This window comes from Ambystoma mexicanum, chromosome 5q (assembly GCF_040938575.1).
Source record: "Ambystoma mexicanum isolate Mex_15411 chromosome 5q, UKY_AmexF1_1, whole genome shotgun sequence".
In the NCBI taxonomy this organism is placed as follows: Eukaryota; Metazoa; Chordata; class Amphibia; order Caudata; family Ambystomatidae; genus Ambystoma; species Ambystoma mexicanum.
Window position 1 is genome coordinate 226,132,552 of NC_090933.1, and position 27,967 is coordinate 226,160,518.

Sequence of the window (27,967 nt, forward strand, 5' to 3'; positions counted from 1 at the left end):
AAGTTTCCAGAAAAGTCATACAATCCGTTCAGTTTTTAAACCATGGATGTTTTTTCCTTTTGTATGGTAGGTTTAAGAACATTGTCATTAGCTTCTAAGGTGTGTAAGTGACAAGAAAAAGGATGCACACCAAATTATAAAATACGCTTTGAAATGGCAATGTAGATATCATTTTTATAATTTAGTATGAATTTAAATGTTACACACTATGTACAACTATCAGTGTCAATAGAAGTTTAAATAACAATTCCTATTGTTGAAATGTTTAAATATGATGTGTACATTATAGAATGCCATTATGAACCTCTCATGTGTGTAGGTGGCGAAGCAAATGACGCACATAGATTTTATAAAAGTAAATTTGTTTGGTTATTAGTGAGTTTTTTACTAGGTTTACACACAAAAGTGTTTACTGGCTACCTATTATTTGCAATATAGGTTTGACCATACTTCAAAAAGATTACTACTCAAAATGATGTTATACACTTGGCATGACTTCATTTATTTATTTCTAAAACTGAAGACATTGGGCCTCATTCCGAGATTGGAGGTAGCCATGGCGCTATTTGCGCAATGGCTGCCTCCAATACCGGGACCGGGCGGTGTTCAATGGGGACTTACCAGTGCAGTCCGACCCTGGTGAAACTGGTAAATCCCCATTGAACAAACCATTCCCCATTCCCATTTGAGCCCTGATAGGGCTCAATGGTAATGGGGAGGGCGCTAATAACGGGCTCACGATTTGCAAGCCCATTATTAACGCCCTGGTCCCTTAGCGGGACCCGTAAGGGACGTGTGGTCAGACCAAACGTTCCTTACGGTCCCCGCCAAGGGACCTTGGAATAGGGCGGTAAGAGATTACCGGCATCGGTCTCCTTACTGGTGCCCGGTATCCCTTACCGCCCAAGTCGTAATGACCCCCATAGTTAGGTTATATGTCTTGGTTTCCTGGTGTAGGTTGCATTAAGTAATCTGTACATTTGTCAGCATGTAGTATTAAATAATGTTTTTACATTATTGGAACATATGTGCATTGTAGTGAAATGCCTTATCGGTGTATGAACTGTTGACGTTGTGGGCAATTCTCTTTAGAATTTGCTAAACCAAAATAAAGCTTGGAGTCGCTGAATGGTTAGTATAGTTGTGGTGATAATACTGCATTTTCTTTCCTACACTGCACTTCAGCAGCTCTTAAGTTTTGAAAGTGTTATTTTGTGAAGGGTGTTTTATTGATACATTGTTTATTTTATAAAATGTTTCCAATTTTATTTTACATGTTGTTATATCGATATACTTGTAGAAAATGAGATAGTGTACAATTTGTATATGTTTATATAAATAACACTAAATATTTAAAATAACTGAATAGAGTGTTTTTTTTCTTTCTCTCCAACGAGAAGTTTTCTTCATCTATGGCATGTTTAATTAATACAACCTGTTATTGGTTGTGTACTAGAAATACAATCAGTATTCAGTTAGTAACGTTATCGAAGAAAAAACATATATCATTTTGTTTTTTATTTTATTTTGAAATAAATTTCATTTTGTTTCAGATTTGGTAATATGGAAGAAAGAAAAGAACATGTTTAAAGGTATTTGGTGAGACATTTGATAAATATGATATATATATATATATATATATATATATATATATATATATATATATATATATATATATGTATAATGCACATATGTATAGACACAGAGTTGTATATATTTTTAATAATATTATTTGTAGGTGTGGCTACAGTATCAGCTAATGAGTTCCAGAATTCTGCTTATGTGACTAAGGCAAGCAACGATTCAGGTATTTTATTCATGGCTAAACAGCTCCCCTGTTGACATTGTAACTGTGGTTACAAACTATCAATTGGGGGATTTTGAGTACTCCAACTGCATAACATAAATTACAATAGATATTGTAATATATTTTTTCAGTCTGTGTACAATTTTATCTATTTTTGAAACTTAAAGCGTAGCCCTTAAAAGAGCCATTTAAAATAAAATAAGGATGGCAGTTAATCTGGTGCTTAGATATTAATATGTTCCAATCCTCATATGTGGCACCTCCCGTGGCTACCCATTCAAAGCATTGTTCACAAAAGACTGATCATTGAGAGATTGGGAGTCGGTAAAAGTGTACGGTGTACAGTTGACACTGCTGCTGAAGCTGAGGCTTCATTTGCTGTTGGTGATGTTGTTGCACTGATGGATGGAGGTGGTGCAGGTGGTGCTGATCTCTGTCTGCATAAAGAGTGGGACCCATGAATTTTTATTTTGTGATGTTCGTGCGATTTCCGATAGTCATCATCAACGTCATCCTAGTGTTTTTCTCCTAGGCTTTAAGACAGAACATTCGAAGGGCCATGTCATACAGGTGTGTTGCACAATATGCAAAGTGCCTCCTCCTCCTCTTTTCTAGAACAATGTTCTTTCACTTTGAAGTAGTGCCAACTGTCTGCAGTGGTCTTCCTTCCAGTTGGTTTCATCCTGGGTGGCTATGGATTGGGCACCCATATGACAACGTCATCACTGCTGCTACTCTCGGGGCCAGACATGTTGGAATGTCCAACTGCGGAGGATTACACACAAAAGACAATGGGCCTCATTACAAGTATGGCGGTAAGGCAACAGCTGCACCGGTATCACTACTGGCACCGTAGCTCACGTACTGCCATACTATGAGTTCTGCTCGTGGGTGCCCTTGCAGCCACCAGGTCTGACCTGGTGGCCATACTGGCATCTGCAAGCAGAAATAATGGTAGCATCGGTACCGTTATTAAGGGTACCGGTGCTACCACCTTCCCCATTCCCATTCAGCCCTACGGGGTCGAATGGGGATGGGGAGTCCCTTATTACCGGCACCCGTGAATGGGCAATTATCGGGTCCACCAAACTCGGCATGACCCGGCAATTGCCCATTCGCGGGTGCCGGATTCTTTCGCAAGTTTGGAGGTAGCCTCCCTGTATTACAGGCATGGCTATTACAGGCATGGCTACCTCCAAACTCGTAATGAGGCCCAATTCCTAAAAAAATTAAAAAGGTTTAAAACAAAATGGAAAAAAAAGAAAAACAAATAATAGAGAAACTTAACAAATCACAAGCCAAAGGAAAATAGGACTTGGGAAATGTGGGTAAAAAGGAGAAAGAATGTAAGAAGTAAAGTGGAAAAAGTTCTTGTAGTTACTCAGATAAACTTTGACTAGAAAGCACAGATAGCAATGATAAATGTAAACTTCTTTTTTGTGGGTGTGGTGATTATTCGTGGCTACAGACTGCCATGCACACTGATTAAACAGTGCTGTATGTGTGGTTGCTGTCAAATGGCATGGGCGTAGCCGTGTTAACACATCTGAATGTGTGATTGGACGGTCCAAAGACGCGGATAAAAATGACATGGAGTTGTGAAGATGCAGAGCGTGATATGATTGGCTGGGGATTGAGGCACGGGGTGTGTAGCTGCGTCAATGTAATTTGACGTGCTTCTGAATGATTTTCCGCATGTGGATGTTGTTGAACGTCAGTCGCGTCAATGCATCCCGGTGTGCCATTTGCTCAGTCTTTGATGCGGGTAGACAGATAGGAGTCCACAATGTGATTGGCCAGTGAGAACATGTGCAAAGCCTCGTAGCCACGTCAACAGCATTTTCAAACCGATTGGGCCTTCATATATGGCAGGTAAACCACCTCTGCTGCTGCAGTACTTAGCTGTGCATGCATCTCAATAGATGCGGCTTTAAAACCATTAAAACTAATATTAATAATAATATGTACATATATATGTGGGCAGTAGGCTTGTAAAGATTTATTTTCAGATTCCGTAAATATAGCCTATGTACAGAGTTACTGTAACACTTTAATAACTTTCCATTCATCAACAGTACACATAAATGTAAACATTTTTAAAAGTTAAATAAACATGCAAAGATTTGTTAGAACATGGTTATTTGAGGGGATTTTGGTTGCAAAATTTCTTTTTATTTTACTTTCTACACATGTATGATACATTTTTTTCACTAGCCCAATTTTATGTAGTATTAATGTCATTTGCATATGGAATAGCAAAACCCTTGAAAATCAAGGAAAAAACTTTAGTTGCAGTGACATTAAGGCGAGCAATACATTGTAATAAAACATTTGAAGTTCAAGGAACATTTTTTAGTTGCAGCAATACTAAGGTGAGAACTTAACGCAACAAAACCCCTGAAATTCTGCTAAAGCCACCTTAACGTCGTGCCCCCTGTTGCGCAGCCTATAATCACAATGATGACATCACAGATCACATCACTGATGATATCAATAATTACATTACAACAGTAACTGGCATTAAGCCTGCCGTTCAGCCATGGTCAGTGTGCATGGTCAAATATATTTATATGTGCGGTTTGACTTTTTCTTTTCTTAAAGCTCTTCATTATACTAACCGATGGGCATGTGTATTTTTTATCCACATCTATTTGGCGCAAGGAGATATGGGTGCACTCATATTTTGTACATACTGTCAAAGTGTGACTTGAGTGGCTACCCTTATAACACTAGGTTACCAGTTCTTGACTATGCTAGAGAATGGGCTGTCCTATGTTGAATTGTGCTACATTTAATAATCAATAGCTTACTTACACGTTGATCCAGCCTTACATCATAGTTCTATATGACTTGAGTGTAAACTGATGAACACCCTCCCAAGATGGATGTGGGATGTTAGTCCCTCTTTAGTGTCTTTGAATACTTGCTTTAACCAGTAACCATAAGATGGCATACCGAGTATGATTGTAACAAACGCTGTACACTCGAGTGCTCGAGTTACAGTTGAGACCTGCCAAGCAGGGTGAGGTTTTATTTTCCTTCATTTCCAAACTAAGAGTGCTCTGTTGTAGGCACAAAAGACCTTGAAGTATGGTTCTCTTGCACTGACGTACGTTTCATATTCCTATTGCCTTTTCAGTACGATCGCTTTGACACAGTGTCATGTGCTTTTCTGCAAGAAGTGACGGGTGTACCCCCTTTGGGGGTAAGTTTTCAAGCTTTGATCTTTAGACTCTGCTGGCTAAATGGGATGCATAATTGATCTTTATTGTTCAGTCTGGATGATGTTATAATAATGCGATTTTGGGTAATGTGCTCATGCTCCCGGTTTGCTTTAATTTTGGCGATTTCAAAGATAATGCTATTCCTGGTTGAGGGTGGGACCATCATAATGTAAATTGGGTAATTTTTCTCAGCATTCTTTTTTCAAAATATGAGCAGGCAGTCTAATTATTCAATTTGGGTGATCAGACTATAAGGTGAAATTGGGGAAGTGGTTGGTCGCCCACAACCTTATTTTAATGTGACAATTGCATAGATAATTCAATCTATGGCAGACAGCTTGTCCGTCCCAATGTAAATTGTGTATTTCTATGCTCTTACCATTTGGTGTTGTTTGTTTTAGAGGGTTTCCCTGTTGATACCTGAGCGCAGGGTCATCCATCACTACCCATTTGACAACGAGAGACTCTCCCTTAATGCGGTTAGGTGAGAGGGGCTATCTGGAATGCTTCTCATGTTGGTCTCAACAGGTTACTTTGATTCTCTCCATTTTCAATGACATACATCAGGAGTTCTGATGAATCACGTGTGCTTACAATGTTTTTATCCGTAGAACTTATTTCTTGAATCCGTTTCTTCGTTACATTGCTGTTGTGTCCACTATACGGGAGCCAGGTAAGCCCTTGATGACCTTAGGGGCACCAATACACTTTGTGGCACTAGATGCATGGGTGACTATTTCAAAAGGTGACTACAAAAGATTTTAATCTAATTCCTTTTATTATCAGCATTTTGGATTGGTTGTACAGCTGAGGTCACATCTATGTCGCTATTTTTTTTTAAGGTTTCCATACCAATAATCCCTTATAGATACTTATCATACACACCACAGATTGAATTGTCTAGAGATTATGCAATATGTGTGGCTCTAAAAGAATACATTTAATTGATTTGGTAAATCATGTCTTTTTGACCTTTCCCGTTCTTGAAAAGAGGTTTTTACCTCAAAATGTGTCCGCCACATACAGGGTTTTTATCAGCTACAGAAAATGTGATGCTATTAAATTCATCATTCTTGTTTTTACTAAATGATTTTTTTTACAAAATGATATATCGACTATATCAAAATTGAACAAAGTATTTAACAAATATTGGCTTTTCCATAGTTTAAGATAGTGTGCAGGGGACGGGAGGATTCTACTATTGGATCTTCTTTGTTTTTCATGTATGTTGTTGTGATCTTGTGCCAGGATCATAGTTCTTCCCCCGAACCTTAAAACATTTAGAGTTTATTGATTCAATTTTTTTCAAATTCTTTTTTGATACAGATTGGTGTGCACTAACACCCCTTGTTCAAATATATTTTAACACATACGTGGATACTAGTCATGGCCTTCAGTTATAGACAGTTGTCACCATTTTCACTGATGTGCACTGAATATTATAAAACACTAATAGGCTACCGACCATAGATTGGGGCCTTTACCAGTGGATACAGCTTTCTACCGTGTCCACTGTATATTATATATACTGGTCAGGCACTATATATTCTAACCTATAAATGACCCACTAACCATGGCATTTGTCCTTGAGCAGTTTGTACATATTTTGGTGATGTCCACTGTATATTTTAAAATAATAAAATGCATTATAATGAGAACTTTTTTGATACAGCATAGATACAATATGAATGCATGATGTGTCACTCAAACTTAATGAGAACCAAACAGTTAACCATGTGCATGCAAATTCAAAGGTTGTGAGATATGGGGATATTATGAATAAATAATTCTTTGTGCCGTGAACACCCTCATTGTGGATGTTTGTGTGAATAACTGAAGCTTGTATCTGTGAGGTGAAACTTTGAATGGCCAGGAAACTGGTTTTACAAGATTGAATGCTGAGAAGGATCAGCAGCCTCCGTCAGTTTCGACCAAGACTGTTTTATGGTATGCTGCTTTTGTGGAATATGCTGCTATTGTGGAATAGAGATGTAATATCTGTAAGTACATGGGAGCCTGCTATTGAATCACTGGTGGAATTTGCCCACCTGTTAAGGCTGGGTTTAAGGGCCAGACAATTAACCTGATGCACAGGTTGTTTGGGGGGATCACGCACCAATAGATCAAGGATTCTCAGTTGAGTTGTCAGGTTATGGGTTAGGACCGTGTGGGCTGGAATAGTAAGTCACATTTTAGAATGAAATGTGGAAACCAAGACATTTGGGTGATAAAACCAGCAACATCAGATTAAAAGGATGTTCGTTTGTTCCCCTCCTCTCTACCTCAATTGATTTTCTATAGAAAAGCCTCCTCACCCTCCTTGACCTCTGATATGATTTATGATATGATATAGCATTTGTAAAGCGCCTATGCGCAAGTGTTTCAAGGCGTGTCTCTTATCTGCATTCAACATAGTCAACCACTGCATCCTTCTCTTCCTCCTTGCCGACAGGATGGGATTCTATGGCACTGTCATGAAATGGTTTACCTCTTTTTGGGCAGACACCAGGCCGTCCAGATGAAGTTGTTGCATTCTAACCGACTCCAGGTCTCATGTGGAGTTCCACAAGGCTCCATCCTCTGACCCATTCTTTTTTTTCCTTTACATGAAGTCTCTGGGCCCTCTCCTCAAAGATCATAATTTAGCCATCCACCAATACGCAGATGATTCTCAGTTGTACAAGTGAGTAAATAGTGTGCTGGACATCATTTGTCTCCATGATTACCTATCTATCATCCAGTCCCGAATGTGGACTGCCTACATCAAACTAAACCCATCCAAGACTGAATTTGTCCTCATCAGTCCGCCCACTAAGAAACAACTTATATAACAATGGGTCAATGATATGCGACTAGAAGGATTTATAACTCTCAGACTCATCTAAATCCTTAGGTTTCACCATGGACAGTAGACTGTCCTCTGGAAACACATAGCCAAGAAGGCCCAATGAGCCTGGCTCTGAATGTCCATCCTTCAAAAAATCAAACCCTTCATCCTGCCACAGTACTTTGAGACCATAGTGCAAATCCCTTGTGGTATTGCACATCGATGGGGGAAATGCTCTCCTGACCGGGCTCCCAACTGTTCATTGGTTCCCTTAAAAGCAATCCACCATGCTGCAGCCCGTCTTATTATGGGTGCATGAAATTGTGGCTGAATCACCCAGTCCTACGCAAACTAGATTTGCTTCTTCTCCAAGCCAGGATACTATTCAACTGCATGTATCCTCTTCAAAGCAGTCACAAGTAGCAGACCAGTGTACCTCACGTCTAAATCCACATATCTGGTGACACACACTACTCATGCAGCAAATCGATCAACCAGCTTGAATCACAACTCGTCCACAAAGAGAGAAACCACAAACAGTGCTCTTGTCACGCACCCACCCTTGGGAACTTGATCCAGATGTTGGCTTGGAAGGCCCCCGCAAGTCTCCAATTTTGTAAATCTCTCAAAATATGGCATTTTCCAACAACAACTGAACAAGGGCTAATTCCAATGGATGCAAATACCAACACATAAACCTCCACTCACAGAACTGCACTAGTGTTAAAAGATGACAACCCTAATGCTGGTTATCCACACTCTGTACAGAATTATGCTGCCTCTAGAGCTAGGTCTGCACTTTAAACAATAATAAACAATAATATTGAATAATAAAGAATAATAATTGTAATTGGCAGAGCATTACCACAGAAAATATGATTGGAGGCATGTAGGATGAAACAGCTCCCTTTCTCTTAGTCTTGGGATGGATTCTTCATCTTTTATGAGACTCGTCCCTATGACCTATATCCATTGACTGACAAAGTATGTGCATTTACCATCAGGATAAATTAGGGTTTTTGGCAGCTGATCACCAACTCAGTTTTCATTCACAGGACAATTGCTGTGTTTGGCAGCCCTGTAATCCATACATTAATGTTCATATCATGTTCCTAAGATTTCACTTAGACACAGATTCCTGCAAGTAATCCAGACCTTGTTTGGTCATCACATCATATCTGCTCTTGGCTCTGTAGCCCACTTCCTTTCTAGTCCGGCAGATGATTTTGACTAGCAACATTTTTCTATCATTCAGTCTCACATGAACTTCATTTGCACTGGATTTTACACAAGTGTTCACATTGGAGGCATCTCTTGTGTCTTGAAGGTTGTACCCCACTAGAATTACACTTCATAGTCAGCCAGTGGAGCGCACGCAAACTGCTTTGTGAGGAGAGTCACACAGGAAATAGGGTAGCATTTGGGCTTTCTAAGCCTGAGAGTCAAACTGTCTCTCAGGAGCACATGTAGGATTTGTGTCCTTGATGGGGCCAGCCATGGATGACGACTTATCAGGGACAAGTCAGGTTATGAAGCATCCCCATGTAATAGATTAGAACTTTCATCCTCACACACACTCCTTTAATGACACCAGTTCATTAGACTCATTTATAGAAAATTGATGAGTCTGAAAATATAATTAAATTGCTATTATCACAATTTCTACAGATATTGCTCTTTACTCCTGATTCTTATCAACAAGGTTTGATTTTCTTGCTCTCGCCCATGTGTTTTCTGGTCGTTTCAATGCCTTTGTCATCTTCTGCAGCTCTGTAGGGATCATGTATCCTAGCCTCACCCTTCATCTACATCAACCAGCCCTGAGAAAACCCAACTTCATCACCAATATGTACGTCCTTCTGGGCACATCATTTGTTTTCTTCCTGCTGTCATTATTGCAGCTTCAACTTCTACACCACCTTCACTCTCTCCCTCAAGGCTCTCACTCAAGTCTCCATGGCTGACCTCACTTCAGCACATACTGTCACGTGGCTTCCCATAACCTGCAACAGAGATTACACATTGGCCCTGATTACAACACCGCCGCTAAACCATGGCGCTATTAGCACCATGGTTGGTGCCGGTGTTGTAACGGGTCCGCCATGGTTCAATGGGGAATTACCACCCCATTCCAAGGTTGGCGGGGCGGTAATTCCCCATTGAACCATGGCCCTTCCCCATTCCCATTTTTGCCCCATAGGGCTCTATGGGAATGGGGAAGTCGCTAAGTACGGTACTGTAAATTGCGGTACCGTACTTAGGACCAAGGTCCCTTTGCGGGTCCCTACTTTAATGGCTGGTGTAGACCAGCCGATAAGGTCGGGTCCCGCAAAGGGTCCTCGTAATCAGGCGCTAATGGGTTAACAGCGCCGTAAAAGGCTGCATGCTGTTAACCCATTAGCGCCAGGGTTGTAATGAGGCCCATTGACTAAGATTCACAACCATTGGGATTAGAGAATGGCAGCACTAGAAAACATCCCTAGATATATCTGTGGTAAGGAAGAGAGCATGAAGGAGAAATAAACACTATTCCATATGTTCCTGCTGCATAGATTCAGCTTTAGTTTTTCCCTGCTTCTGCTCCTTGTTCAACAGGGTATCTGTAGACCAATCCACCTTGCACTCTCTCTCCTCACTTTGTATTTCCAGCTGCAATATCCTCCCTAGTTCCGTGATCTCACTCATCTCATCATCTGAGGAGGCCATCAAAGAGCATCAATACATAACCACCATTTCCAACACTGTCCCTCATCACCCCTTTGTATTTCAATTTCCATAGGAAAGACTTACAGGGTAATTCATAGAATTTCGCAGAAAAGTGTCGCAAGCGGCTGGCGCAGAGTGTCCGCGTGCGATTGTCTGCGCCAGGCGCGTGCGCCAAAACCGATTTCCGCGCACCGCGTATTCATGGATTTCAGGCTCCCAAACCAGCCGTGGCGCAGAGCATCGCAGCGACCCTGCAGCAGCACCAGTAACGCCCCCAAGAACGCCCTCGCGCAAGGAAAAGCCATCAAAATCGCTAAATCATCGCAAGGGGCTGCGCTAACCCTGGACCAGTTTACAGGGCTGCCAAACAAGGAACGCAAAGTGGGTAACGTTCATATCAGGGGTATGCGGGAAGTTTTACATGCGATTAGCCAGGGTACGTGTATTACAGGGGTACGCGGGAAGTTAAACACGCGATTAGCCAGGGTACGTGTATTACAGGAGTATGCGGGAATTTTCACACGCGATTTGGCTGGGTACGTATATGACAGGGGTACGCGTGAAGTTTTACACGCGATTAGCCAGGGTACGTGTATTACAGGGGTGCGCGGGAATTATCACACGCGATTTGGCTGGGTACGTGTATTACAGGGGTGCGCAGGAATAATCACACGCGATTAGGCTGGGTGGGTCCTCACAGGTGTTCCCTGTACACCCTCCACGGCCCCTGCAGGCAGCCCACAAAACAGGGGACTACCCTGCACACCTGCTCATGTCTCCCACCCCCCACCCCCCCCAGCAGTGTGGCGCACCCTCCACCAGGCCCCCACCCATGTCTCCCACCACCCCCACCCCCCAGCCACCATGGGCAGCCCCCACCAGGCCCTCACTCATGTCTCCCACCCACCTCCACCCCCCAGCCACCATGGGCAGCCCCCACCAGGCCCCCACTCATGTCTCCCACCCACCCCCACCCTCCAGCCACCATGGGCAGCCCCCACCAGGCCCCCACTCATGTCTCCCACCCACCCCCACCCCCAGCCACCATGGTCAGCTTCCACCAGGCCCCCACTCATGTCTCCAAAGTAGTAGCCATAGTAAAAAAAATGTCCAAATCCAAAGTCCAACTATGTACAAAGTATTCAGGGTCCATCATCCCAACAGAAGAAATGAAACCTACCAAAAAACCTAAAATGGGACTATATACAAAAGGTGGAGCAGTGTCCGTCAACTCCAAATAAAAATAAACTATAAAGGAAACCTATCACTAAATAACTATATACAATGGCGGCGGGCCAGTCCAGCGGCTCACTTAGTGGTGTTCCGGGCCAGGGCATCATCGAACTCCTCGTCTATGTCCCGGAGGCGGTCCTGTTCCATGTCCCCGAGGGTCTGCAGGGATGCCGACATGTTCACCTCCAACTCCCTGCGGATTGCCTCGAGGCACTCGGCCCGCCTCAGGGCCCTCCGCATGGAATTCTCCACCCTGACCATCGTGAGCCACGCCTCTTCCGCCCGCCGCCGCTCCACATCTATGGCGTGGGCTAACCACTGCCACACGGAAGACACTTCCCGTCCAGGGTCCTCCTGCCCCCCGGCTGATGCCTGCCCCTCCGATGTTGAAGGCCCCAAGCTATCGTGGCTCCCACCTACAGCCTCCTGCTGCTGCAGCTGCTGCTGTCCATGTGCCCTGTCCGATGATGCCTGCACATCCTCCTCCAGCTGGGGTGCAGTCGTTGATGTGGCCACCCCTGCTGGATGTCCGACTCCCGACTGTGGCAGGGATCTGTTGTCCACCAGCCTGGCCGCACGGTCGGAGGCAGCTCCACAGGGCACCCAGGTGATACATGGGTGGGAAGATGGCAAGGAGGACGACTGGGACATAGGGGGTTCCGTGGAGGAGGGGGTTGGAACAAGGTCCAGGAAACGGCGGAATCCAGCCCTGGTGAGCTGTCCTAGTGGGACAACGCAGTCAACGAGTCATGTGAGAAGACGTGCAGACTCATCATGAAAAGACTGCAGGTCAGCTTGCACGGCCCGTTGACGCAACGCCACCCCACCCTGGACAGGCTCAACCTGGTGCAGGATAGCCACATCCGCAGGGAGAGGAAGGCCAGGTGGTGTAAGCCAATCCCCTCCCTGAGAACGGGTCTGGAGGTAGGCATCCCCGCTGGTGCAAGATGATGCAGTGACAGGAGCAGGGACAGGATTGCACACAGGCACCTCCGCGGCGGCCTGTGCTGCCTCCTGTCCCAGATCCTGCACTGCACCACTAGCACCAGTGGAATCCCCACCTCCAGACCCCGCCTCTGTCGCTTGCACGGCCTCCTCCTCCTCCAAACCCCCCACCAACCTGGATGACTCCGTGCCATCTTCCTCCGTTGGGCCCTGTGGGGTCCCAGCTGCCCCTTCTGCTGCCGAGGAGTCCAACTCCAACCTCCGCCTCTTGGACCTCCCCTCGGCAGCTGCAGCCTGGGACACTGCACCGGACTCCTCACTCCCCGACGAGATCAGAACCTGGGAGAGGATCCGGGCCTTGCGTCTCCGGCTGGTGGTGCGACCCCTGCCGCTGTGCTCCACAACACCTTCTCCGCCCTCTTCATCAGTTGACGCTGCAGACAGGGAGAAAGAAAACACAGGCATCAGGGTACTGTCCAATGGACTCATACACACATGACAGTCATACATGAGTGGCATTGGTAAACCTCAGACATGGCATCACAATCCCCAACACACATTTCATTTCAACTTGCACACATGAGCCATACCACAGCCATATTGCAACAGCCAGCACCATCCATTCACATACCACAGCATGAGCAGCCAAAGGTCATCCACACATCACATGCAACATAGGGAGTACACTACACATGCACACACACCACCAAACTTGCATGCATGTGTACACCTCCGCCAACTGTCGCAGTGTTCCGATCGACATCCATGTCACACCTGACAATCATTCCTCCACATCCTGTGCCATGCAAGCCCACACACACAAGCACCATCCATGTGTCACACATGAGACCCCTCGCATGTGTCATCCTCACGGCCCTGTACACCCCCCCTACTTGCCCACATAAAAATACATGTTCAACCTGCACACTCCTGGCACACCACACGCACAGCTTACAATCAGTATGCATGTACACTTACCGCTCGACTCCAGACGGGTCTGCCTCTCAAGGACATGGACGTGGAGCGCTGGGGATATGCATTCCGACAAGTGGCCCCGGCGCCCCTTAGCATCCGCTGCCTTCAGGAGGCGCTGGGCCTTGTTGAGGGTCCTGGACCTGAAGTCCTCCCAGCGCTTCCTGACACGTTCGTAGTCGCGGACTGCCACCTCCTCCGTGTTGATGGCAGTCACGATGTCCATCCAGATCCGAGTCCGTCCTTCCTTGTCGGCGCGCAACCTTCCGAAGAGGGCATCATACTGCCCCAGGACATGCTCCACCAGGACACCAACTTCGGTGGCAGTGAAGCTGGTGCCCCTCTGCCTCCTTGGCCGGGGGTTGCCACTGGTGCCAGATGTTGCAGTGCCAGACATGGCAACCCCAGAGGCAGGAGTGGGTGGGCAACTGGGTCCTGGGGCTGGGCTGTGGGGCGATGGAAAATCAGTCGGGAGTCTTCGGTTCCAGCAGGGGTGGTCACAGCAACAGCACCCCTGGCTGATGTGCAGGCAGCAAATGGCAGGGCACGTGGGCAGCAGGCAGTCAGGCAGCAGCAGATGGCAGGTGGGAGCGTGCTCAGGGCTCTGGGGGGCAGTAATTCGGCCTTCTGGGCAGGAGCTTGGTCTTCCGTGTGTGAACGCGTGGCCAGCTTGATACGGAGTGATTTTGCATGTGAAAATCCAGCACGTCTGCATGTAATTCGAGGAAAGGCCCTTAGGGCGTAAGCACGTCAGCACACATCTGTACATTCATTGGCCCAAAGGCCACCAGCGTATGCGCGTCTATGAAGTCACATGCACGTTGAATATGGCACACGTTTGAAATGTTGCGTGTTAAAAAAATGAAAGACACGTCCGACTGTCAAAGCGTGTAATTGGTGGAAATGGCCTTAGCGCGTACACGCGGAAGTGACAAAGCGTGTAATTGGTGGAAATGGCCCTAGCGCGTACACGCGGAAGTGACAAAGCGTGTAATTGGTGGAAATGGCCCTAGCACGTACACGCGGAAGTGACGCTGGACGTGTGGGCCTGCATAAAAGGTACGTGTAGAACACCATTTCCTTGTACGTGCTTTTCGTGGCGAGCGAGTGGGTGAAATCCGTACTTCTTGTCGTTTCACACGCGATTTACTTCACAGCGTTTCAAGTTCGTACTCCCTGTTACCTCTGACAGCTTTTAATCTTTTCTCTCTTTTTCTGGTTTTCCTGAGCCTGTTCCCTCAAAGAGCGTTCCCTTCTACTGTTGTCCTGTCTCCTCAGACAGAGTACAATTCTTCTTTTGGCGGGGGTGTTGCCAACGCGCACACGTGCTTCTTTTTCACGCTCTTTTTCCTGGCAGACGGTGAGTCACGCACGTATCTAACATCTGTGCTTGCCCCGTGTGTAGCCTACCCCTTCAGAGGTCAATCTAGGCTGCGTGTGACACGCATACGTTCATTCTTGTGTTACTGGGTGCCACAGCGTAGTGCAGGTTTTTTTTTCTGCACACGTGGTCTAGGAGGGATTGCATGCACGTCATCTCCCTTTTTTGGGCTTCCTGTGCGTTGCGTGACCCGTCATCTTTCCCCAGGGGTCACATTCAGCCTTGCTAGAGCAATAGGGTACAATTACCATCTGGTACCCAACCCCTTTGACCCCCAATTGCCCAGGACAATAGTTTACAGCCACTCCCATACGCACATTAACATCAGTGCCATGGTTGGGAGGCGAAGAATCCGTAAGGGTGGCAAAGGTGGACGAGCCACAAGTGGTGGCCGTGGCGGATCCAGTAGGGGACGTGGTCGTTACTTGCAGGGTGACCCTGTCCACCCATGTGTGGAGGACCAGTCAAGGGCACCCATAACCCCCCCCCCGGCCCGCCTGGTTGAGGCTGATGTGGCTGACACATCCATGCTCAGCCCTTGTTGGACCAGCCCATTGTGGCACCAGACCTGGCTGACTACATGGCTGACTTCCAGGTCAGCAGGCCTATGACACGTGCGCTGGTGCACGTTGATGTCATCAGGCCACGTGGATCAGGGGCAGCAAGGTCATCTGCTGCCCCAAGTAGGCAGGGTGGAGAGGCTGCAGGGGCAGCTGCAGCTCCATCCACCCCAGCTCTCACACACCCAGCCAGGACAGTGTCGGTCCTAGTCCATCCTGCTGACATTCCCCCTGACACCATTACACTTGAGCCAATGCCTGCACCAACTCCCATGCTGAGTGTGCAATCCCACACTCCTGATACAGAGTCCACCAGGGCTCCTGCCCCTAGTGTCCAGAGTGGCGTAGGACACTCAGGATCACCACCACCTTCCAAGCGGAAGAGTGCTCGTCGGGCACAGGCTGATGCCCCAGACACGGCTACACAGTCCGGCCCGTCGAGGAAGCCCAGCTTCACGGATGCCGAACTGAATGCACTTGTCGAGTATGTGTCTGCACATGATAACGAAATGGTCATTGTTGCAGGATCCAAGACCACACCTGCACAACGCCAGGGCACACTGGCAGACCGTTGCAGACATCGTAAGTGCCCTTGGAATCGTGAGGCGCACAGCCAATGATTGCTATAAGCGCTGGAATGACCTAAAGCGCAGGGCAAAGAATAAGCTGGCCTCAAGTCATGCCGCAACTCTAGTGACTGGAGGTGGGTCTCCAGTAGAAGACATGGAACTCACTCCACATGAGTCAGTCGCTGGGACCTACGTCACGGAGGAACAGATCCAAGGCGTGGGAGATCTGCCTGATTATGAGGCATTGTCCGGTGAGTGCACATGCATGTGTGTGTCATCCATGTTGCATGGTGTGTGTGTGAGGGCTTCTGTTTGTGTGCCAGGTGATGGTGTGTGCGCCTGAGTCGTTTGGGTCACCCATGTGCTTCATGCAATACATTCTGCGCAGCAGCATTTGGGCATAGCAGTATCCCTTCTGCCAACAGTAGACATCTAGCCCAACAGCACGCCAGTTGCCCTTGAAGTGTCTTGCCACAACATTGTTGCTTATTTTTCTCTGTTCATTCAGGTAGATTGTTTGCATTCCACCACTTTTACTAGGCATTTCTCAGTCCTCTAGTCACATGTCTGACATGGCTATGGTAAAGTGGAGTGACTTTGTTACCTGGATATCATTTGTTTAGACATGTCCCTGTGCAATCGGACCATTTTGGACTGGCAGCTCCAGGTGAAAAATCATACCTGTTTGAATTAGAAAAGCTATTACATGAGGGAACTGGACTGAATGAATAAGTGCTGCCCTCCTCTCCATCTTCACTCAATAGCAATGGTACATGCCATCTGTGTGATGGCATGTGTATTTCACCTGGCAATCACAGGCCAATGTGTGATGCCACTGCCAGGCAGCATGCAGAAAATGTGTTCATCTTCCATCTTGGTATCATCAGTGTGTGCCATTTGCCTACCCTTCATACGCAGTGAGGGTGCATGCATGGGAGGGTTTTAGTCATGTGGGACATGTGTCAATCAAGTACTGGTTCTGTTGCTTCTCAGCCCTCATTGTGTGCCATGGTGCTAATGCCTGTTTCCATTTGTTTGCTTTTATGTCTTTGCAGGGGAAGACGCACCTGATACTGCTGGGGTTGTGGAGATGGTGCAGACCCAGGAGGGGTCTGAGGGCCGACCGACCACCAGTGAGGGACGTGGTGTGGTGGTGGGTGAGAACCCACAACTGCTGCAGGTCGTGCTCTCAAGGGGTGTCTCTGGCTGCACCTCCCCCGAGCTGTACTCAGGTGTTGATTCGGATGATGAGACCTACGTGCCATCGCAGGTCGCAGGTGAGTGTTCCTGGGAGGGATTCTGTTCTGTCCCACCCACCTGCACCAGGGTCAGAACCCTCAATGGGGATGTCAGTGTTGGCAGCCACGCCTTTGGTGGTTACGGATGCAGGGTCACACTCCGCGACATCTGATCCTGTTCCTGGGCCAGCAGATCAGAGGGGGAATGCAGTCCTGCAGCCTCAGGCAGTGCCGGCACAGCAAGTCGCAGTTCGCCTTGCCCCAGACAGGTTTGGTGCCCGCCGACATGGTGGCCGTATGCCACCTGGCAATACTGCATGGGAGCAATCCATTTATGGTATGACACCCCAACAGGCAGCATCATCAGAGATGATGGCTCAGGCCATGGATAGGATGGCCACTTCCATTGTCCCCCCCCGAAAGGCTGATGGAGCGACTACAGCCGGCAACCGACTCCATCTGCCAGTCACACAGGGTGGACATGTTGGCGTCCAACAGGGATAGGCGGGCAGCACTGGCGACTCTGCAGAAAGCCATCTCCATAGAGTCCCAGGGCCACAGGGAAGCCCTGAGGCTGGAACTCCTTCACCTCAGAACGACTCTTGTTGAGCTTGAGGCTTCAACAAACCGAAGGACAGAACAGCAGCTGGAGCGTCTCACCCGTACGCTCTCAGCTGAGATGCAGGCAACTAGGGTGAAGGTCCGGGCATCCCGTGAGTTGTTGCATGGGGACCTCCGCACACTCATCCTCCAGAACGAGACCTACCACACCCGCCTGCTTGCAGCCATGGAGGAACAGACTAGGGCCTTGCGTGGGCTGCCTCCCATAGTGCCACTACCTCCGGATTCAGCTGCACAGGGTGATAATAGCGACAGAAGTGATACTCCCACAATAGGGTAGCCGTGTGGGCCATGAGCCCATGGAGGTGTTTTTTTTTCGCAAGATCCACACAGGTGGGTTTTGGTGTACACCCTGTCCTCTGACCTCCTGCGTGGCCTCCCCAACCCCCCCCCCCCGGGCCCATTAATGGCCATTTTTTATTTTTTTTTATTTTTTTAAATTTCTTTTTTTTTTTTTTGGGACAGTGTGTTGCCTTGTGTGGCTCCCGTGGGCATACGCTGCATTGTGGCTGGGCACATGCAGGCTTGTCATGTATTTGGTTCAGATGCTTGGGTTTTTGTCACACACACCCCTCCTGCTTCCCGTTTCCATGGGCTTGCAAAGGGTGTGCCCAAGTGACATTGACGTACATGGTGACATTGGACTCCCACTACATGTGTGGGTAGTCTAGTCAATACTGTGTATACATTCCTAGTGCATAATGCTGTTGTGTTGTACACTGCATGTTGCATTGATGTGTAACTCATCATCCATGTCTACCTCCTAATTTGGAGGTCCTTTCCTCATGTCTACACAAGGCCCTCTACTTTGGAAATGGGGTCCATGTTGGCAGCAGTGCACCAACAACTCTACATGGCGGCAACACTGTACAGTTGGAAGTGGTGGGAGTGCAGGCATTTTCAGGTGGTGAGACTACTGATTCCTTACATTCGTAATGTCATGTTAATGGTAGTTTTGAGGGTCAGTAGCTGATAAGTGCTATTGCTAAATACCTGCTCAGGTGTGTTGTTGGTCCTGCATTACTGTGAGCATTTCAGGTGTAGCGAGTTTCAATTAGGGACACTGTACTTTGTGACACTTGTGTCATGTTGTGGGGATTACTTTGTTTACCTGCACATAGCATGACATGGCACGGTGTGTCGTGTGGCGGTGCTGGGGATGGGTTGGGTGACATGGCACTGTCCTCATGTTGCATTTTGCAAGTGGGTATTCATTTTAGCTGCATGAATGTGTTTTTTCACGAAACTGCATTGGTGGTGTCTGTGTAGGTAGGGATGCACACATTGTAACACTTCCAGGTGAACAATCTCAGGCTGATATGGTTTTGACGGTTGATTCTCCAGATATTCAGGATCAGTGTCAGGTTGAGTCATCATTGATTGTCAGATGGTATGTGCCAGGGCAGTGTGCACTCCACAGGGGTGTGATTTCTATGTGAAGTAATTAGCCACTAGCTGTGTACGGGCTGCCTCCCCCGTACCCTTTCCCCTCCCATGCGCAGCGGGCGTGCATGTGGTTGGGGATGTGGGGGCACCACCATGTCCACGGCCAGGCCCCGGCGTGTTGCAACGTTGTGCAGGACACATGCTGCCACTATGATCCTGCACACTACTGGGGGAGCGTATAACAGCTGCCCGCCAGAACGGTCAAGGGAGCGAAAGCGTGACTTAAGCACTCCGAATGTGCGCTCCACTATGCCTCGGGTTGCAATGTGGGCTGTGTTATATCTTACCTCGGGTGGCGTGGTGGGGTTCCGAATTGACGTCATCATGTGGGGGCTGAGAGGGTAAGCACTGTCCCCTGTGGAGGTGGTGATGGGTATCATTGGTGGGGTTGTGACCTTGCTCAGTATCTGACATGCATGCATGTGCAGTGGCATTCATACTCACCAAGCAGCCATGTATCGCCATGCCGCCCATCTTCTAGGTCCCGGCTTAGGGTGGACATTCGGTAAATGAAGCCGTCGTGGGTGGACCTGGGATAGTTGGCATATACTGAGGTGATGATTCCCGTAGAGCCACATGGTTGCAGTCGATGGCACCTAGCACTTTGGGGAATCATGCCACACCGTAAAAATCCAGGGCGGCAGCATGCCTTTCTGCAGGTGTTCTGGGCAGGTATATGTGCCTGCGGACTGATGGGCGTGCAGTGATGATGTTCAAGACCTGGTGTAGGCAGCGTGACTGCGTGGCCTGTGACACCCCACCCACTATGGCACTTGTCCGCTGAAATGATCCAGTGGCTAAGAAGTGCAGTACATTGAGGACCTTCTCCAGGGGGCTGAGTGCTTGGGAGCACAGGGTGGGTGATGTGAGGTCATCCTCCCACTCACTCACCAGGTCCAGTATTATGTCTGGTGGAAACCTGTACCTCCCATACACCTGGTCATCAGGCATCCCGAAAAGGCTGGTTCTGGGTGTTAAAATTCTGGCCCTGACTATCCTCCTCCTCCTCCTTTGGTAGCCCACGGCCACTGCTTCTAGGAACGGTATATTCATCCTGGCATCTGAGCTTGTTAGTTTTTTGCACACAAATGTATGCATCGCGGGTCGACGTATGCCTGCTTCCTACTGGCGTACGTGTTTCTTTGCGCGTGTTCCCGGGAGGAGCATGCACGTCATCACGAAGAGCACCGTGCCGACATGGCCCAATTGGGATCTTCCATGTTCGGGGGTTTCCTGCATGTGTCGGCCAATCTGGCGGCCCTCTCCTCCTCTGTGGAGGCTATACGCCGGTCGTTCTCCTTGCCGTCTTCCGGCCCAGATGCCACCAGGGCCCCCTGTGGACCTGCCCTGACCAATGCAGCCAGCTCGGTGGGGATCCCATCCCTGCCACAGTCGGGAGTCGGAGGTCCAGCAGGGGTGGACAACACAGCAACTGTAACCCAGCAGATGGAGGATGTGCCGGCATCATCAGGCAGGGCACGTGCACGACGGCGTCGGTGGATTCCATCAGCCTGGATGCCGTCGTGCTGGCAGAGGCAGTTGCGTCGGAGGCAGCAGCAGAGTCAACGTGGGAGGCATCATGGCTCGGGGCCATCAACATCAGAGGGGCAGGCATCGGCCGGAGGGCAGGAGGACCCACGACACGAAGTGTCTTCCGTGTGGCTGCGGTTGGGCCAGCAGATAGGTGCGGAGCGGCGGCGGGCGGAAGAGGCGCGGCTCACGATGGTCAGGGCGGAGAACTCCATGCGGAGGGCCCTGAGGCGGGCTGAGTGCCTCGAGGCAATCCGCAGGGGGTTGGAGGAGCAGATGGCGTCGTCCCTGCGGACTCTCGGGGCCATGGAACAGGACCGCCTCCGGGACATAGACGAGGAGTTTGATGATGCCCTGGCCCGGAACACCACGGAGTGAGCCGCTGGACTTGCCCGCCGCCTTTGTATATAGTTCTTTAGTTTTAGGTTTCCTTTGTTTCTTCTTATGATTTGGAGTTGACGGACACTGCTCCACTTTTTGTATATAGTTGCATTTTAGTTAGGGTTTTTTGTAGGTGTCCTTTGTTCAGTTGAGCTCATGGACCCTTGGATGTTTTGTACATAGTTCTTCATTGGATTGTTTTTTTTTTTTTTATTCACCATGGAGCAATGGTCTTTGCATTTATTTTTCTCTCTCAGATTGATTTTATTTTTAATGTGACTTTGGACAACATTTTTTTGGATTTGGATTTGTAGTTTTGATTTTTTTGGACGGACATGCAGCTTATCTTTTTTTTCATTGCCATTGTAGTTTGTTTCATTTCATTTGCATTCAATTTTTTTTTTTACAATTTTGTTTTCATACTTCACTGTGTGGTATCATCTCATTGGTTTCATGCATGTCATGTTGGCTGTTTTCCCATTCAATTGCAACCATTGTGTGTGACGGACATGGGTTCATTTGCTTTATGAACATTGGGGGTGTTACATGTAATTTCCATTTCCATGTGGGTGAATGGGTTACTTGGTAGGGCCTTTTGGCTGTGGAGGCTGACCATAACGCACATGATTGGGGATTGTGAGGACCTGGGTGCAGGGGGACATGAGTGGGGGCCTGGTGGAGGGTGCCCCTGGATGCTGGGGGGTGGGGGTGCAGGGGTACGTGAGTGGGGGCCTGGTGGAGGGTGCCCCTGCACTGCTGAGGGGTGGGGGTGGTGGGAGACATGAGTTGGACATGAGTGGGGGCCTGGTGGAGGGTGCCCCTGGATGCTGGGGAGTGGGGGTGCAGGGGGACATGAGTGGGGGCCTGGTGGTGGGTGCCCCTGCACTGCTGAGGGGTGGGGGTGGTGGGAGACATGAGTCGGACATGAGTGGGGGCCTGGTGGAGGGTGCCCTGCACTGCTGGGTGGTGGGGGTTTTGGAAGACATGAGTGGGGGCCTGGTGGAGGGTGCCCCGGCACTGCTGGGGGGTGGGGGTGGTGGGAGACATGAGTGGGGGCCTGGTGGAGGGTGCCCTGCACTGCTGGGGGGTGGGGGTGGTGGGAGACATCAGTGGGGGCCTGGTGGAGGGTGCCCCTGGATGCTGGGGAGTGGGGGTGATAGGGGACATGAGTGGGGACCTGGTGGAGGGTGCCCCTGGATGCTGGGGGTGGGGGTGCAGGGGGACATGAGTTGGACATGAGTGGGGGCCTGGTGGAGGGTGCCCCTGGATGCTGGGGGGTGGGGGTGATAGGGGACATGAGTGGGGGCCTGGTGGAGGGTGCCCCTGGATGCTGGGGGGTGGGGGTGCAGGGGGACATGAGTGGGGGCCTGGTGGAGGGTGCCCCTGCACTGCTGAGGGGTGGGGGTGGTGGGAGACATGAGTTGGACTAGAGTGGGGGCCTGGTGGAGGGTGCCCTGCACTGCTGGGGGTTGGGGGTGGTGGGAGACATGAGTGGGGGCCTGGTGGAGGGTGCCCCTGGATGCTGGGGGGTGAGGGTGATAGGGGACATGAGTGGGGGCCTGGTGGAGGGTGCCCCTGGATGCTGAGGGGTGGGGGTGCAGGGGGACATGAGTTGGACATGAGTGGGGGCCTGGTGGAGGGTGCCCCTGGATGCTGGGGGGTGGGGGTGATAGGGGACATGAGTGGGGGCCTGGTGGAGGGTGCCCATGGATGCTGGGGGGGGGGGTGCAGGGGGACATGAGTTGGACATGAATGGGGGCCTGGTGGAGGGTGCCCCTGGATGCTGGGGGGTGGGGGTGATAGGGGACATGAGTGGGGGCCTGGTGGAGGGTGCCCTGCACTGCTGGGGGGTGGGGGTGCAGGGGGACATGAGTTGGACATGAGTGGGGGCCTGGTGGAGGGTGCCCTGCACTGCTGGGGGGTGGGGGTGCAGGGGGACATGAGTGGGGGCGTGGTGGGGGCTGCCCATGGTAGCTGGGGGTGGTGGGAGACATGAGTGGAGGCCTGGTGGAGGCTGGCCCTGTACTGCTGGGGGGTGGGGTTGATAGGGGACATGTGTGGGGGCCTGGTGGAGGGTGCCCCTGGATGCTGGGGGTGATAGGGGACATGAGTGGGGGCCTGGTGGAGGGTGCCCTGCACTGCTGGGGGGTGGGGGTGCAGGGGGACATGAGTTGGACATGAGTGGGGGCCTGGTGGAGGGTGCCCTGCACTGCTGGGGGGTGGGGGTGCAGGGGGACATGAGTGGGGGCCTGGTGGGGGCTGCCCATGGTGGCTGGGGGGTGGGGGTGGTGGGAGACATGAGTGGGGGCCTGGTGGAGGCTGCCCCTGCACTGCTGGGGGGTGGGGGTGATAGGGGACATGAGTGGGGGCCTGGTGGGGGATGCCCATGGTGGCTGGGGGTGGGGGTGGTGGGAGACATGGGTGGGGGTGTGATGGGGGCTGCCCATGGTGGCTGGGGGGTGGGGGTGGTGGGAAACATGAGTGGGGGCCTGGTGGAGGGTGCCCCTGGATGCTGGGGGGTGGGGGTGCAGGGGGACATGAGTTGGACATGAGTGGGGGCCTGATGGAGGGTGCTCTGGATGCTGGGGGGTGGGGGTGCAGGGGGACATGAGTTGGACATGAGTGGGGGCCTGGTGGAGGGTGCCCTGCACTGCTGGGGGGTGGGGGTGCAGGGGGCCATGAGGGGGGCCTGTTGGAGGGTTTCCCTGGATGCTGGGGGGTGGGGGTGATAGGGGACATGAGTGGGGGCCTGGTGGAGGGTGCCCTGCACTGCTGGGGGTTGGGGGTGCAGGGGGACATGAGTTGGACATGAGTGGGGGCCTGGTGGAGGGTGCCCTGCACTGCTGGGGGGTGGGGGTGCAGGGGGACATGAGTGGGGGCCTGGTGGGGGCTGCCCATGGTGGCTGGGGGGTGGGGGTGGTGGGAGACATGAGTGGGGGCCTGGTGGAGGCTGCCCCTGCACTGCTGGGGGGTGGGGGTGATAGGGGACATGAGTGGGGGCCTGGTGGGGGATGCCCATGGTGGCTGGGGGGTGGGGGTGGTGGGAGACATGGGTGGGGGCGTGGTGGGGGCTTCCCATGGTGGCTGGGGGGTGGGGGTGGTGGGAGACATGAGTGGGGGCCTGGTGGAGGGTGCCCCTGGAAGCTGGGGGGTGGGGGTGCAGGGGGACATGAGTTGGACATGAGGGGGGGCCTGGTGGAGGGTGCCCATGGATGCTGGGGGGTGGGGGTGATAGGGGACATGAGTGGGGGCCTGGTGGAGGGTGCCCCACACTGCTGGGGGGTGGGGGTGCTGGGTGACATAAGCAGGTATGCAGGGTAGTCCCCTGTGGTGTCGGCTGCCTGCAGGGGCCGTGGAGGGTGTACAGGGAATACCTGGGAGCACACAGCCAAATTGCGTGTAGAATTTCCTGCATACCCCTGAAATACACGTACCCAGCCAAATCGTGTGTGGAAATTCCCGCGCACATACCTGGCCAAATTGCGTGTGGGACTTCCCGCGCACCCCTGAGATCCACGTACCCAGCCAAGTCAGGTGTGGAAATTACCGCGCACGTACCTGGCCAAATCATGTGTGGAACTTCCCACGCACCCCAGAAATCCACGTACCCTTCCAAATCGCGTGTGAGACTTCCCCCGCACCCCTGAGATCCACGTACTCAGCCAAATCGCGTGTGGAAATTCCCACGCACGTACCAGGCCAAATCGCATGTGGAACTTCCCGCGCACCCCTGAAATCCACGTACCCTGCCAAATCGTGTGTGGGACTTCCCGCGCAACCCTGAGATCCACGTTCCCAGCCAAATTGCGTGTGGAAATTCCTGCGCACGTACCCGGCCAAATGGCGTGTGGGACTTCCCGCGCACCCCTGAGATCCACGTACCCAGCCAAATTGCGTGTGGAAATTCCTGCGCACGTACCCGGCCAAATCGCGTGTGGAACTTCCCGCGCACCCCTGAAATCCACATACCCTGCCAAATCGCGTGTGAGACTTCCCGCGCACCCCTGAGATCCACGTACCCAGCCAAGTCGCGTGTGGAAATTCCTGCGCACATACCCGGCCAAATAGCATGTGGAACTTCCGGCGCACCCCTGAAATCCACGTACCCTGCCAAATCGCGTGTGAAAGTTCCAGCGCCCCCGCAATACACGCACACGTTATTTTTCAGTCAGCGGGTGTCCGTGTTTGTGGGTACCCCTTTGCACGTCATTTGCCCTGGAGGGCCACAGTATAGGACATTCATCATAGCTGTATATAGGTGCTATTTGTTGGCGCACCTTTTGGCGCACATTTATTACAGGCGCAGAGACGCTACCGCCTGCTTTCTTGTGGCGGTCGTGTTTGTGCCTGTGCGCTGGTTTGACCGTGCGCTTTTTTGCCCTATTCGATTCCATGAATACGTGTTGTAGGCGAGCGTGTGGGCGTTCCGCGCACTTGCACCCTGTACTTCCCCCGTGACGCCCACATTTTGGCAAGTTGTTCCCCATTCCGAGTGTTACGCCCCGTGTTCCGCCTACTTTTGTTGTGTGCGCCGCGCTATGTGCGATTTTCGCTGTGGCCTGTGCGATTTTCGCTGTGACCTGGCGCACGCCGTTAGATGGCCTGTGCGCCAACGTGCGCCGCACACTTTTTTAGCGCACATCCGATGGTTTTCTCGCGCACGGCCTTCCATGAATCGATGTGCGCTGCTTTTCGTGCGATTTTCGCACTTGCACTGCGATTTTCGCTATTCCACTGCGAATCGCACGTTTTTGGCCACTTGCGCCGCGCTATTTATTCCATGAATCGGCCTGTAAGTCTTGCTGGCTGCTAATAAATAAAATGGTTGTATTTATCACAAAAACAGTGCTACATAAATACCCCTCTCATTAAAGAAGAACACAAAAATTCTCAAAGTGGTTGTTTATTTTGAAAAAAGCAAATCCAGCCCTAACAGTGAACTATGTTATATTCTGAAAGAGGATACACAGCTGGATAATGCATGGAAGATGGATGCCCAGCAGATTACCTGACAATGATTGGATGATGACGGCAGACCAATGACAGAATTAGGAACTGATTTATGCAGTGAAAGATGGATGCTATTCACCCACTATTACTCCATCACTTCTGCCAAAAAGGCATTTTTGTAGAAAATTGGCTGCATACCAGCCAAGTATAATTTCACCCATACTGGAAAGACACATATGTGTTGCTCATAATCTTTAAGTTAGCCTCCTTTTTAAAGCTAAGAGATAAATGCTTGAAATAGGTCTATAAGAGCACTTGCAGGATTGTAGCAGAATGTTGAGTCAGAAAGATGGGGACAATGCTACTGTGAGAGAATGACAGGTCTCATTACAAAACCAAAGACTAGGATTCCTATCGAGAATGAACAAGGCAAGATGCCATTTGTTGCTGGTTTGCAAACCGATAAACAAACAGCACATCACTAACCCACCACCCAAGCTAACCTTTAACGCCTCCAATTCGCCTTCCCCATATATCTCCCATGGTCTCAGCCCTTACAATACATGTAATTTCTGTTTGACCCTTTTCATCCCCAAAACAAAGCTCTTCCTGCATAGAAAATTGGCTCCATTCTCTGAACTGGTATGGATTAACTGTGCCAATATAAGAGACAAAGCTGTGAGACATACTGTGGTGGTAATGTAAGGCTGCTCAGCCACTTCCTGATTCACTGCACACTAAACATTTCCTACAGTACATTTCCTACAGTACATATCGTAGCTTTGCAATGAGCCACTGCAAATGCATTTAAACACACTCTCCAACACCTGCAAACTCAATGTCACATTGGTTACATGGCTTACTGCTCCTTCTACTTCCTCTAAATCCTGAAATCTGTGTGGCACTAATTTAGGCCACCCTTAAAAACTCAACATACACCTTTAGCACACTTCTCTCTGCATCTGGTTAGAAAACAGTACATTGCCTAGTGTAAAGAAATTCACCCCCGGCAGGCGCTGCATACTCAAAACTGTATTGTCTTAATTAAGATTTGACAAGTTCATTGACATCACAAACTAGTAAGGATTGCTCGAATTTGCATAGGCACAAAGACCTTCTTCAGTGAAAGTGTGTGTAAGGGACTTTTCCTAAATTAAACATCAATTACTTTTGTAATTATAAGTAATTCATAGTTCACACAAAACTTCCATTATTAACAGAAAAGAAAAAAATGCAAACTGCATGGCCACAAGTTTCTTCATCTGGGCTTTATCAAGGCAAGAGAACAAATCAATAATACTATTTTTGTAATTTAGAAAATAACAGGAAAGAAATGCTAGAGAAACAGGAGTCCATTGAGGCAAAAGGGAAGAAAAAAACAATAACACAATAATTAGGATATAATCACTGATCTGTCTATTAATGAACAGCACAGAGTGCAAGTAAGTGGCTTCAAAAAGCTATATCTTGCAAAGCAAACTGAAAAGATCTGGAACTTAGTCATGATCACAATTCTGATAATGCCAGGTTGAGTATGGGTAATGCTGTCAAGTAGGGACAAGTCATGTTTTGGTAAA